The sequence below is a fragment of the Protopterus annectens genome, chromosome 3.part1, assembly GCF_019279795.1.
Source record: "Protopterus annectens isolate FY-2018-M chromosome 3.part1, PAN1.0, whole genome shotgun sequence".
NCBI lineage: Eukaryota > Metazoa > Chordata > Ceratodontiformes > Protopteridae > Protopterus > Protopterus annectens.
In genome coordinates, this window is record NC_056732.1 from 813,583,445 (window position 1) to 813,596,722 (window position 13,278).

Consider the following 13,278-nt stretch of genomic DNA (forward strand, 5'->3'; position numbering starts at 1 on the left):
AATCTGTAGCATTGCCACTGCAGCCTTTTAAATTGTTCGGTCTTATAAGTTAAGGTTGTCATTTTCATAAGAAGTTCACCTTTCTGGTCATCACACACTTCAAGGGTAACACTAACATGGTCATTTGAAGTATCACTGGTACAAAAAGTCAATAATGGATTCTCCGTCATATTCACTATCTCACAAAGTCTTTTGATAGGTATTCCATCAGCACTTTTAGCAGAATCAAGGACACCAGGCTGAATATCCATTCTAAAAAGGCGTGTTCCTGACGAAAACCACAAACCAAGTAAAGAATAAAATTGCATATAGGAACTAAAGTATTCCTAGATATCCAGAGGCACAAAAACAGAAATAAACTAGGAATACAATGTCAAGACTTGTTTTTAATAAGAGAAACACAAAGTGATTCGGAGAGTGAGAATAATGCTCTTTTCAAACACATTCAGTTAAAAGGTGACACACATTCCTTTAAATTTTGAGTAGTTCAAGTTGTAAATGTAGTTAAAAGGGGTGGTGACATTACACTTCAGACTGAGCTTGCAGAATGTAAGTGGATACATTATTTTCGAGCATCTGTTTATCCAGGACTGAATTCACAAAATAGTTTAAAACCTATTTTGAAATATAAACATGAATGTATTAATTAGTAGTTATATTAACCAGGCTGTTTGTATCTGCATGTTTTATTTTGTCTTATTTTTATTTTCTTGCTAGGGAATGGATTAATTATGCTTGTGACTGTTTTAAATATTTAATTTAATTAATTAAATGGTGTTTTTTATTGGCTGATTTGAATATTTATTGTGACCATTACCCTAGCTGTTTTATGCATTGAGAAAGAGCTTATGCTTGAAAGCTTTGTGTTTGTCTTATTAAAAATAAGTCTTGATGTTGTATTCCTAGTTTATTTCTGTTTTTGTGCCTATGGATATCTAGGAATACCTTGGTTCCTACATGAGATTTTATTATTTTATTGTTTATAAGACACTGCTTGATACTGTATGTTTCGCAGTATTTTCTGATGATAGATCTGTTGTGCACAGCTTGATTATGGGAGTATGTAGTAGCAGTGTTGTTCAATATTGGTATTTCACCTGCATGACACACCAATGCTTTGATGCTGTTATAGCCTAAGTTGACTGACACTTGAGCAGGTACCTGTTTAATAGCAGGAGTTCATTAACAACACCCCTTGCAGGTCAACATTGGCTTTGTTTCTATCTTCAACCCCTTGGGTGTTTTATTTTAAAAATGCTGATATAGCCTAGGTTAACTATCCCTTGTGCAGATAGCCATTTGATAGCAACAGTTCATAATGACCACACCCTGCAAGTCAACATTGGTATTGTTTTCTCTAGCCCCTTAAACACTGTTATAGCCTAGGTTGACTGTCACTTGAGTGGGTATTTGATAGCAGTAGTTCATAATCAACAAGGATATTCCAAAATATTTATTTTGTAAGCCTTCTGATTCCTGATTGTTTCTGCAGAAAATGCATACAGTTGTAAATATTGAATACCATTATTAACAGATATACTACATTCTGGTATGTCTATAGTTGTTTTGATTGAACATATCACATTGTTTTTTAGTGTTGTACTCATTGAACTGATGTGTGTGTTCAGAATAATATTGTGTTGCCTGTCTCAGAAGGTTGTCATATGGTGTGTCTATTGTCCACCAATGTGCCCAATAACTTTTTTCTTTATTCATACAATGGCATGTTGTATTTACTCATTTACATAACTAAATACAGACAGTAACATATATTTGTTGACCATTCATACACTTTTACAAAGCTAATGACATGTGTATGTGTGTCGAAGCAGGTCTACTTTGATTCACTGAAAACTCAATTCACTGAATTTCAAAACACTCACACTAAATCGCTGAAAGTTCAAATCACTGAAAACTCATTTCACTGAATCACATTTCACTGAATGCAAGTACTGTTGTGCACATAAAAGGTATATGCCCTTTTCCCCACTGTAGAGCAATCCTGGAGTTAGTATATATAATTAGAGGGGTGGGGGGCACAGCCCCCCACATTGGAGGGTGTAGAGGAATAGCCCCCCCACTTATGTTTGGTTTTATATTGTTAGCTTTCAGTGAAATGAGATTCATAAATATAAAAGCTAAGTAGGTGGGGGGCTATGCCCACCTCATCCTCCAATGTGGGGGCTGTGCCCCCCACACCAACTGTACATACTAACTCCAGGATTGCACTACAGTGGGGAAACGGGCATATATATTTTATTTGCCCAACAGTACTTACATTCAGTGAAATGTGATTCAGTGAAATGAGTTTTCAGTGATTTCAGCTTTCAGTGTTTTTTTTGAGGGTAAACTGAAATTCAGTGAAATGAGTTTTCAATGAATCAAAGTAGACCCATTAAATCATATGGAATTGTTCAGGAAAGAATGCTGCTGTCCTTACAAGGAGTACGACATATAAAGCCATGGTTGACTTTGTCCATAATGGATGTGTCTCAGTCCCTGTGTAACTTTTCATCATAACAATATTGTGTTGTGCTCTGATTTTCATGAGAGTGTTTTGTGTAATAGATATTTTCTTTTCTTTTGTGTTATGTTTTTCAATTAATCTTTACAGAGCATGGTACCTAAGGACATTTGCCACTCCAAAGATGATGGCTTGGAAATGTAGGGCTGCTGCCTGACTCATCCAAAGAAGACTGTGATGTTGCTGATGATGATGACAAGGACGAAAAACCTAGATCTGTGCCTGCCTGAGAGATCCTGTCTGCACTCCAGAGGAGACATCACCATAGCCATGATAGAGATGATTTTTAGGAGGAGATCAGGGAGGTCATGATCGATGTGTTCTGAACACAGATCAGAGACATTATGGGGACCTTATTGAATGAGGTGGCATGGGATATGCAGGACTCATTCAGAACGATAGCTTGTGAGATCATTTAAGAGTCTAATCTACATCAGCCTGGTCCAGGTATTGTCTGCTACCAACATGGTGGTTGACATTTAAGGTGTTGTACTATATATGCAATCTTGTGCATGTATACCATGTATTTGTCATGCTTGTGTATTATTATCATGTGACATTTACTTTGGTTTCAATGTGTACATGACACACATTAACACATTACTCTGTCCACACACACATTCAACTGTCCATGCATTGTGGTAGTTACAGCCTGCAAATGTGTCTTACTGGGAGGACTGATAGACAACATATATTGCCCATAATCCAACACTAGCATATGCCTTAGATGTCTTTTCTGCCACGTCAGGTATGTGCAGCATGCAGACAAAAATTACACTGAACCCACAGATATTGCCAACATTCTGGCTGACAGGTTCAGTGCAAATTTCTCCCCTGCCTCACCCCCAAAAGAAGAAATACTTATCCCAGCTGAATGTAATCTCCCTGTCATCTCAGATGTCCAGGTGAGAGTCGCCCTCAGCAAAGCTAAAAACACAGCATCAATGGGAGATGACGGTATCCCGGTATTCAACATGGTTTGGGATGACACGTCATCATGTCCCACTCTCGTGATGTGGTGTTGTGCCATGGTTTGGCAGTATTGATGCCATGTGGGATCAGATAGAGGTATATCCTATCTATTTGCAGTCCTTTTTATCTGACTGCATTGAACAGTAAAGTAACATTAATCTATACACATTCCTTCACAGTACATTACACCATGTTTGTTGTATGTAGCATTTCCACACCCATGATGTAGTGACATTGGTGTACATCTTCCATAAACAGTTGTACACATCATGACTGTACATGTATGTGTACATAGTCAGACAATACTGACACAGAAATGCACCTTGACAAGTGAGCATTCAGTGATGTACTGCTAATGTGCTATAATTATGCTCAAAGAGGTATATCTGCTCCCTAATGAGCATTGTGGTTGGCATACACATTCAGTTCTTTATTTGACATTTGTATTACAGTATATGTGTATGTGATTACAATTTTTAACTTACTTACCTTATGCATGTTGGTGTGACATGATTACACATTGCTGTGTATGTGTGTGGTTTTACATGGCCAGTTTTGTCAGCATCAGTAGTCCATCTGGCCATTTAATATACATTTGCCATCTGTTTAAATGTATGTATGTTTGTGTTCTACAGCACCCTGGGAGCTTTGCATACGCATATGTATTGTATCACCTTACCATGTCCTGCTTTACCATGATGTGGTCCCAGGTTGTTCACCTCCATCCCACCTTAATATGTCACTAGTATTTATTGCAATTATGTTTGCCTCTTTCAAAAGTACTGTCTATTGCCATTTATTGATTTGACACAGTGAACAAGTGCCAAATGTATGGCCACTTTACAATGTGGAACATATGCACAGAAGTTGCTGGCTAATGCTTGCAATATGTCCTTGTTCTCATTCTACTTGTGTGTTACCCAGTGCAATTTTCTCACATCCATGTGCACAACCTGCTATATTAATTATTCTGTCCTTTTATACTTTTCAACATATTATTACATCTTTGGTGTATGTATGTGTATTGACCTTGACTTCATATGCATTCCATATATGCCACTGACACACATATATATCTACTTGAGCATGTAGCAGCCTTTGCTGATCTTCTGCTGTACTTCTGTTTGGCACTGCCCTTAGTTGTTTGCATTTCACATGCATGGTTATAGGTTTGGTTCTGTCCTCTGGAGCTATGTACCATTGAATGATCTGCATGTGTTCATCTGTGATGTAGCTTAGCTAATACCTGCACTGCTGATAGACTATTTAATTATGTATTTATTCATCTAATGTGTACTGTGATCCTTCTGTCTTACCATACAATACATAATAACCATTTATCATACACATCCAGGTATGACTGTCACATAGTTTGCAAGATTTGCTAACATGATAGTGCATAGGTATAAATGTTTTTTGTGCATATCACCATGGCTGGTATGCATGCCCACCCTCTTTGACAACTTTCCATTCCCCATATTGTGCAGTGTGCTGTCTGAGTAACTTATTTATCCTTACTGTTTTTTTTACAACCTTTGTCTATTTTGTGTTGTACTGTTTGTTCTATGGGTATACCTGCTGTGCTTACCTTTACTTCTTTAAAAAAAGGGGGGCTATTCCCAGTAAAAATATATTGCTCATGTCCCTCTGACTTTCCATCAGATTTTCCTATTCCAATATCCCTCTTGATTGCTCCTCCTTTTCATCCATACCCTACATCTTCATTTCTATCTCCCACTTTCTTTAGGTGCGTGCATTAATTGAGTTCCCCACACAGGTTCCAAACCCATTGTTAGCAACTTTTAGCCATGGCAATATGGCCATGATTGCCCTTTGCCTTTAATTTTTTATTAAGAAATTTATGGATTAAAATCCAATATGATATTTTTTTAATGCTACATGTATTATGTAGATATCCATAGTTGTCTCTGGGTTTAATGTAATGAGTGATGTGAATATACATGTATTACAAATAGCATTGCAGCTTTGAAGCATGTGTTATAAGGGTGGATGGCATATGTAAATAACTGTGATTGTCTAAGATGTTTCTGTGTGTACTCCTGCAAATCTATGTTATGATTGCCATGCAGATTACTTTGGGATACTTGACATTTTTAATGTGTGTGTGTGTGTGTGTGTGTGTGTGTGTGTGTGTGTGTGTGTGTGTGTGTGTGTGTGTGTGTGTGTGTGTGTTTGGTTATCACTATGGAGTCAGTAACATTCTATAGTTGTCTATAACCTTACTGTACAGATTTTGTTATCTTTCTAAGCAACTATTGGGATTCCTGATTTGTGATCATCTTTCCATTTGTTTGGTACTGTACAATGTTTTTGGATAACTATTTCTTATAATTATGGATTACTTGCACATTTCATACTGCATCACTGGAACTGTGGAACTCTGTTGTGCACTAAGGTGTATTCTGAGATTCTTGTCATACATTAGCTTATTACAATGTTATCCACAAGGTCCATGTGGATATCAACATAATGCACCAGATTCAGCGAACTGCACAGAATCTGTTCCACTGTAATTTGCTTTTATAATTTTATAGAATATATTTTCTATATGGTGGAATAGCATTATTAAAATGAAAATATTCATCTAATTTCTTAATAAAAGACTTCTTTGTTTTCTAGATTTACCCCCGTGCTTGACCATGATTCCATTGTTCTGCTAGAATTAAATTGTTTAAGAATAAAGACTTTTTTACCTGCATACATAAACATTCTACAGTCATAATTAATATTATGCATTGTATTTTTGTTGTATGCATCCTAACTCTATGAAGAAAAATGACAAAAATGTGATTGTAAGTAACGTCATAACTAACTGCTGATGACAAAGTATGTTTTAAAGTAGCAGAATTGTTGCACAAGAAATTTGAAATATGTGGTTACCCTGAGGATGATATAACTAACATTTTTTTGCTGAAGTTATAGCCTAATGAGGCAAATGATATGCTTCAAGGCTCAGTGAACTGGAAGATGAGTGCAACCAGAACCTGTGTCTCATTAGCTAGACATATAGCTATGAATCTAAAGGTTATTGCAGACTCAGACATTATAAAACATTATTATTATTATTATTATTTAAAATATATTCAGTAATCAAAGTAATGCAAATCGTATTACTAGAAAAAAATCTCCTTTTCTCCAGTAAAATAAATTATAATTTGGCCAGCATGTTAAATTTTTAACTAATGTCACAATACTATTAATAAGAAAACCTAGGAACAAGCTTTCAGCATTTGTTCACACTATTGGTATTCAGCAAATGCCCTTTGTTACAATGGCATTGTTGTTGTTGTTGTTGTGTCTTTTGGCTTTTCCCTGTTAGGGGTCACCACAGCGGAACTCCGGTCCGCTAATGATTGGCAGTTGATTTTCACGTGCTGAGTTGCCAGCCCTAATGCACAACCTTCAACGAAGGTACACCCATTCACGCATGTCTCCACGCAGAAGATGCTCTAGCTGAGAGTCGAACGGTCAGCATCTTACTGTGAGGTGACAACGCTACCGCAGCACCACCACCACAGATTCACTGTGAGGCGACAATGCTACCGCAGCACCACCACCGCGGATTCACTGTGAGGCGATAACGCTACTGCAGCACAACCACCACAGATTCAACCACCACCGCGGATTCACCACCACCGCGGATTCACAAAATTAAAGTTTCTGACTTTTGGGTTTAATTAGACAATGCTACTCAGATTTACTTCAAATGTCAGTAAAAGAGAACAATATAATATTATAATACTTTTAAATGTTTTTATTTATTTCATTACCATGCATGACATTTTCAGTTAAGTATATTTCTTAAGAAATGATAAGTTAAGATGAAAACTACCTGCCAGAGTTTAGGTTACCAATGGCTAAAGCTGCAAATAGAGAGCTGCAAACATAACTAGTATTCAGAAGAAATAGATCGATGGGGATCTGGAATGTATGACTTTCACAATGAAGTTAAAATCCACTAATACTAGACAAAATAATTCTGTAAGAGCAAATTACAATGTGAGAAATGTTTCAAAGAGTATGACAGTAACAAAAGTTATCCTTATGCCTAAATGTAATGGTAGAGCTAAAACTGAAAGGCTTTCATCTCACTATTTTTAATATGTAACTGCAAATAAGATACAAAGCCATGTCCAGAAATCAGTGGGGAATGCAGGAAGGATTGTAAGCTGAAAAAAAAGGTAGGGATGAAATATTTTGCAACTGATGGATGCAAAATAAAATTGATGGCTATGTAGACAGTGCTTTTAATGGATTCCAGTCTGACCCAAACAAGTCCTGAATATTTTTCTTCATGAATACAGTTGATATGGTGTGTATTGACCATGTCTGCCTGTTCTTCACACAGTAGTAAAACTTAGCAATGTTGCCATTGTAAAAATATCACTGGACTGGAAAGTTTTCTATATATGGAGGATGTCTTTCATTTAAGATAGATACCAGAGCAGAGAATAAGGAAATGTATTCATGCCAACTCACCCATGCCACATTTGCTGAATACCATTCAGTAGAAAAAGATCACCAAAAATCACTCTCAGCAAATTTAACCAAAATGTTTATTTGAAAGGGGGCACGTCCTCTGCATCTCCCATATAGGAGGAAATCCCCAACTTATACATACCAATTCTAGGTTTGCACAACAGTAGGGAAAAGTTTAACCTAAGAGATCACCAAAGTGATTTTGTTGATTTTTATTCAACTGAATGACATTTGGAATAAATGCCTTTGATAAACCAATTGCATCCACAAAGAGATTTCTTTCATTTAAGGTAGATACCAGAACAGAATACAATATCATAAATTAAACCACATTAAAGTAACTGGGCTTACTGTCAAAGTCTAAAGTTTCCTTACTGACTTAATCTAATCCCAGGCTAAAGCTGTTGGCTCAAAATCGATTTAGTGTGAGTATATCTATATCTATATCTATATCTTATGTATACCTATATCTATATCTATATCTGGGTCTACTTCACTTCACTGAAAACTCATTTCACTGAAACTCATTTTGTTGAAAGTTATATATATGGCCTTTCCCCACTGTAGTGCAATCCTGGAGTTAGTATATAAAGTAAGGGGGGTGTGAGGGGCATAGCCCACCACCTATTTTAAATGTTTTTAACCATAGACATGGATACTTACAAGTCCAATGAATAACTCTTTCCAGAAGACTATATAAGCAAACTATGTGGGGGGACTGTGAATTGTGAGCAGGCAACTGAGTTTCAGTGAAGTGAGCTTGCAGTGAAATGAAGTAGACCCCTATATCAATATATGTATCTATATCTATATCTGGAGAGAGAAACAAAAAATACTCTTGACTGTTCTCTTTCAGGTTGTATCAACACAACAACCAAATATTTTGGGAAGATCTTGTGAACAGTTGAATATGTTAATGTGCATTTCCTATATGAATGAAACAAGTACAGAACACTAAATATCAGTAAGTTCATAGGTTCATAGGTTCATAGGTTGGTACTAGGCTATCTCTTGAAGAGGTCCAAAGAGGCACTCTGCTTGATGTGTGTTGGCAATCTCTTATTCCAGAGTCTCTGGGGTCTCTGGAACCTATCTCCAGCATGTTTTGTTTGTTTTTGATGACAAGATTAAGGTTTAGATCCCGTGGTGTGTAGCTGAGAGGGATTTTTTTTAAGTGTAGTGTGTCCCAGCAGCTGTTGGCTCTGGCCTTGATGTGGCCTTGTTAGAGAGATGAGTAGAGTATAGTGGACAGAGTATAGCTGGAGTTTTTTTTTTTAGGTTTTTGTCAGCAGGCATCTGGCTTTGCTGCTTCTTTGGTGAGGTCTTTCTGAGGCCTTTCCAGTTGTTGCAGATGTTTTGTCTTGAATCACACTTTCTGTGTTTAGTGTACTGCCACCTATATGGTAATTCATTTACAACTTTCAGTTCCCATCTGCATCAGTATTATGGTGTTTGGTTCTATCTTAATATTTTCCAGTATGTTTAAAAAGGTGTAGTGAGATGATTTGCAGACTCAAAGTGACTGTGATTTGTATGCCCATGAAGTCAAGTGATTTGTAGACTCATTGAATGTGATTTACATGTTCATATGTTGACAAAGACACAATTCTCACAGTGACACAGAAATTAGGTCAATGATTCATGACTTAGTCACTTTTACAAATCCTTGCATACAGTCTATTCTGTCACGTGTAAAAGGTAGTATGCAATGATGGGGGATCATGGAATGCAAATAAATGCACTTTAATGTTTTAGTTGATATAACTGGGCAATATGAAGAGTTGGTTACTGGATGTTTCAATTTACAGTGGAACTTTACTTATGATATTGAACATGCAATGCATTTAAAAATGTTTCAAATTATGGATGTATCAGCAGGACCAGAGTAAAGGAAAAAAGTTCCCTTACCATTTCAAATAGACTACACTTTCTCTTATGAAATAGATGAGTCTCAAGGACTTATTCAGATATAACAGAGTGGGTGTGCTGAGTCATTTAGGTAAATGATGGAAAAAACACATTAAACAGTAGCAGCTGATTTTTTTCAGTTCAAGATTAGTCAGTATCTCATCTAAATGTCTCTTGGTCTAAATACCCTAAAGTCATCAAATGTAGAGACATATTACCACAATCATTCATTTCATTGATGACAATTTTTATACCATGGTGCCCTTGCTAGTGTTATCACTGAAAATATTCCATAGATTGCTTGCATTGAAAATTGCATTTATTTTCACAGACCTGGGAGTTTCAGCTTATTACCATTTTGCTATGGTGTCAAGGGTCTAATAGAGGTTGAAACCACAAACCACAAAGCATTCTATAGCTATGTCAAGAATCTCAATGGCAACACTCAGATCTGCTCTGAGTTACAGCACAATGGCACTAAATATACAGAACCAACTGATATTGCCAACATCCTGGTAGATAGATTCAGTGCTAACTTTACCCCCCTCTCATCCCCTAAAGGGCCCATCTCTATACCGGAATAATGCAAAGTTTATGTAATCATGGCTGCACAGGTCAAAAACACACTCTCCAAAGCCAGGAACACAGCATCCATGGGACCTGACAACATCACAGGCTGCATTCTACATGAACTACAGAACGAACTGGCACCCCACCTAGGTACCATGTTCAATCATAGCCTCACCTCAGGCTATGTGCCCACTGAATGGTGCACAGTGACAGTTATCCCACTCCACAAAGGGGGAGCCACCACGGACCCCAGAAACTATTGCCCCATTAGCCTGATGAGCCTGGTCTGCAAGCCTATGGAATATATCATCATGAAACTTATAAACAATGACATTGGTAATCTCCAACCTCAGGACTCCACCCAGTTTGGGTTTGTAAAAGGCAGATTATGTCTCCTAAACCTGATAGACTTCTTTGAAGCAGTCACCAAAGACATAGATGAGGGTAAAGTGGTTTACACAACCTATCTAGATCTCACCAAGGCGTTTGACACCATCCCCACTCTGGAATTATAGATAAACTCACTAAGCAAGGTATAAATACCTATGTCACAAGATGGGTTGCCAACTGGCTCACTGACAGAACCCACACTGTGAAAGTAGCAGACTCCAAATCCAACTTCAGACCAGTGACAAATGGATTACCACAGGGTTCAGTCTTGGGTACTCTCCTGTTTAGTATCTACTTCTCTGAAGTACAGGCTAACACAGAGGGTCTTTGGCTAATGAAGTTCACAGATGACTGCAAACTAGGAGCTATAATCAAAACTCCAAAATATGTGGACATCCTACAAAAGGGCCTCACTGAGACAGATGCCTGGTGTCAAAGCCATGGCCTCAAGCTCAATGCCAAAAAGTGCATTGTCATCCCTTTTGCTAAAAACTCTGTATCCATGAACTACCACATAGGCGGGAGTCTACTTAACATTGAAAGTGTGATAAGAGACCTTGGGACACATGTGGACAGTAGTCTCTCCTTTGATAATCACATCGCCACAGTAGTCTGGAAATCCTTCTACGTAGCACACCTCATCACAAAAGGCTTCTCATCCAGGAAAAAAGAGGTCATTGTTCCCCTCTACTCATAACTCATTAGACCCATTATAGAGTACAACACCCCTTTTGGTATGTACCTCACAAGATATCTACAACAACTGGAAAGGCCACAGAAATACCTCACAAAGAAGATTACCAGCCTCAAACAGATGCCCTACACAGACCATGTAAAAAAACTGCAGCTTTACTCCATCGCATATCGCCTACTCAAAGGCTGTCTCTGCCTAACACACAAAGCTATTTCAAACCCAGAGCTTTTGGACATGCTCCACATAAAGAAATCCCAATCCCTCTGAGCTACACGCTCTAGGAACCTAAACCTTGTCACCACAATAAACAGAACATGCTGGAGGGATAGATTCCTGTCCCAGAGACTTCCCATACTCTAGAACAAACTACCTATCTATATCAAACAAAGCTCCTCATTAGTACTCTTCAAGAAAAATCTTGATGATGGGATGGGAGATAGGAAATTCACCCCTGGGGATCACTTCTGTGGCTCTGCTCAACAGTGGCACAGGAAAATAATTTTTCTTGGGTGCGGAAGACGGGGTACCTTTTGGCTAGGCTTATATAAGCCCTAGGGCCAATAGCCTACTACCTACATATGAACCTATGAACCTATGAAAGAGTCATATACACTGCAAAAGTATTCTGAAATATTGTTAGTAATTCTAAACAAGACAAATAACAACCTCTGTATGAATATGAAAAGACACCATTGGAGACAATGGAGTGCTTCCTTCACTGTTGTTGATAAGAAGAATGATGCCATAGTTACTCTCACCTCAGGCTATGTGCCCACTGAATGGTGCACATTGACGGTTAAGTGGATCATGTCCTTTATTGTTGTGATGACAGCCATGTTTCAGTCAGTTTAACAAAAAGCTTAGCTAAATCTGATGTACAGATAAGACACTGGGCCAGATTCCATAAAGCTTGCAGAACACAGTGTATTTCATCAATATCAGCATGAAACATGTGCATAACATTGTAGTATGCAAATGTACTACAAAAATGCAGAATAGCTCAGTTTGCGATGGAGTATCACAGTAGCAGTGGCACACTAGACAGATCTACAAGTAATCTATAAGTAATGAGAAGTGGGTGTCAAAGTGCATTATACATTAACACAGTCACAGAAACATTATCAAAATTCAAGCATCCTGTTTGTTATAAAGACATATAAAACAGAATATGTCCAGTAAGGTTAAGGACAACTGCAGAATATTACTGAATGTCTTATGATACAATAAAAAGAAAAAAATGCCAACTATCCCAATGTGAGCTGCATGCCATTCATAATAAATTGTTCACAAATTTGGCCAGAAACATTACAGACAACTATGGATATTTCTGTAATTTGTTCACTAACAAAAAAATGCTTGTTTCAAAGTACCACTCCTGTTTGCAACATATATCATCAGCAATCTTTTCATTAAGGTTAGAGACAACTACAGATATCTCCTCATGTACTAATAAAATATGCCTACCTGTACTTACAAATTCCTATGGAATCTGTACATTTTCTAATAAAATAATTAAAGGTGAAGGGCAATCACTGCCACATCACCACAGCTAACATTTGTAGGTTCAGGACTTGTGTGGAGAACACAAATAATGCACACACTCAAGGAAAGTGAGAGATAGAGAAGATATGCGGTATGGGTGAAGAAGAGTGGCACACAAGAGGGATGTTGGAATAAGAAAATCTGAGAGAAATTCATAGGGAGATGGGCATTTTTCGTT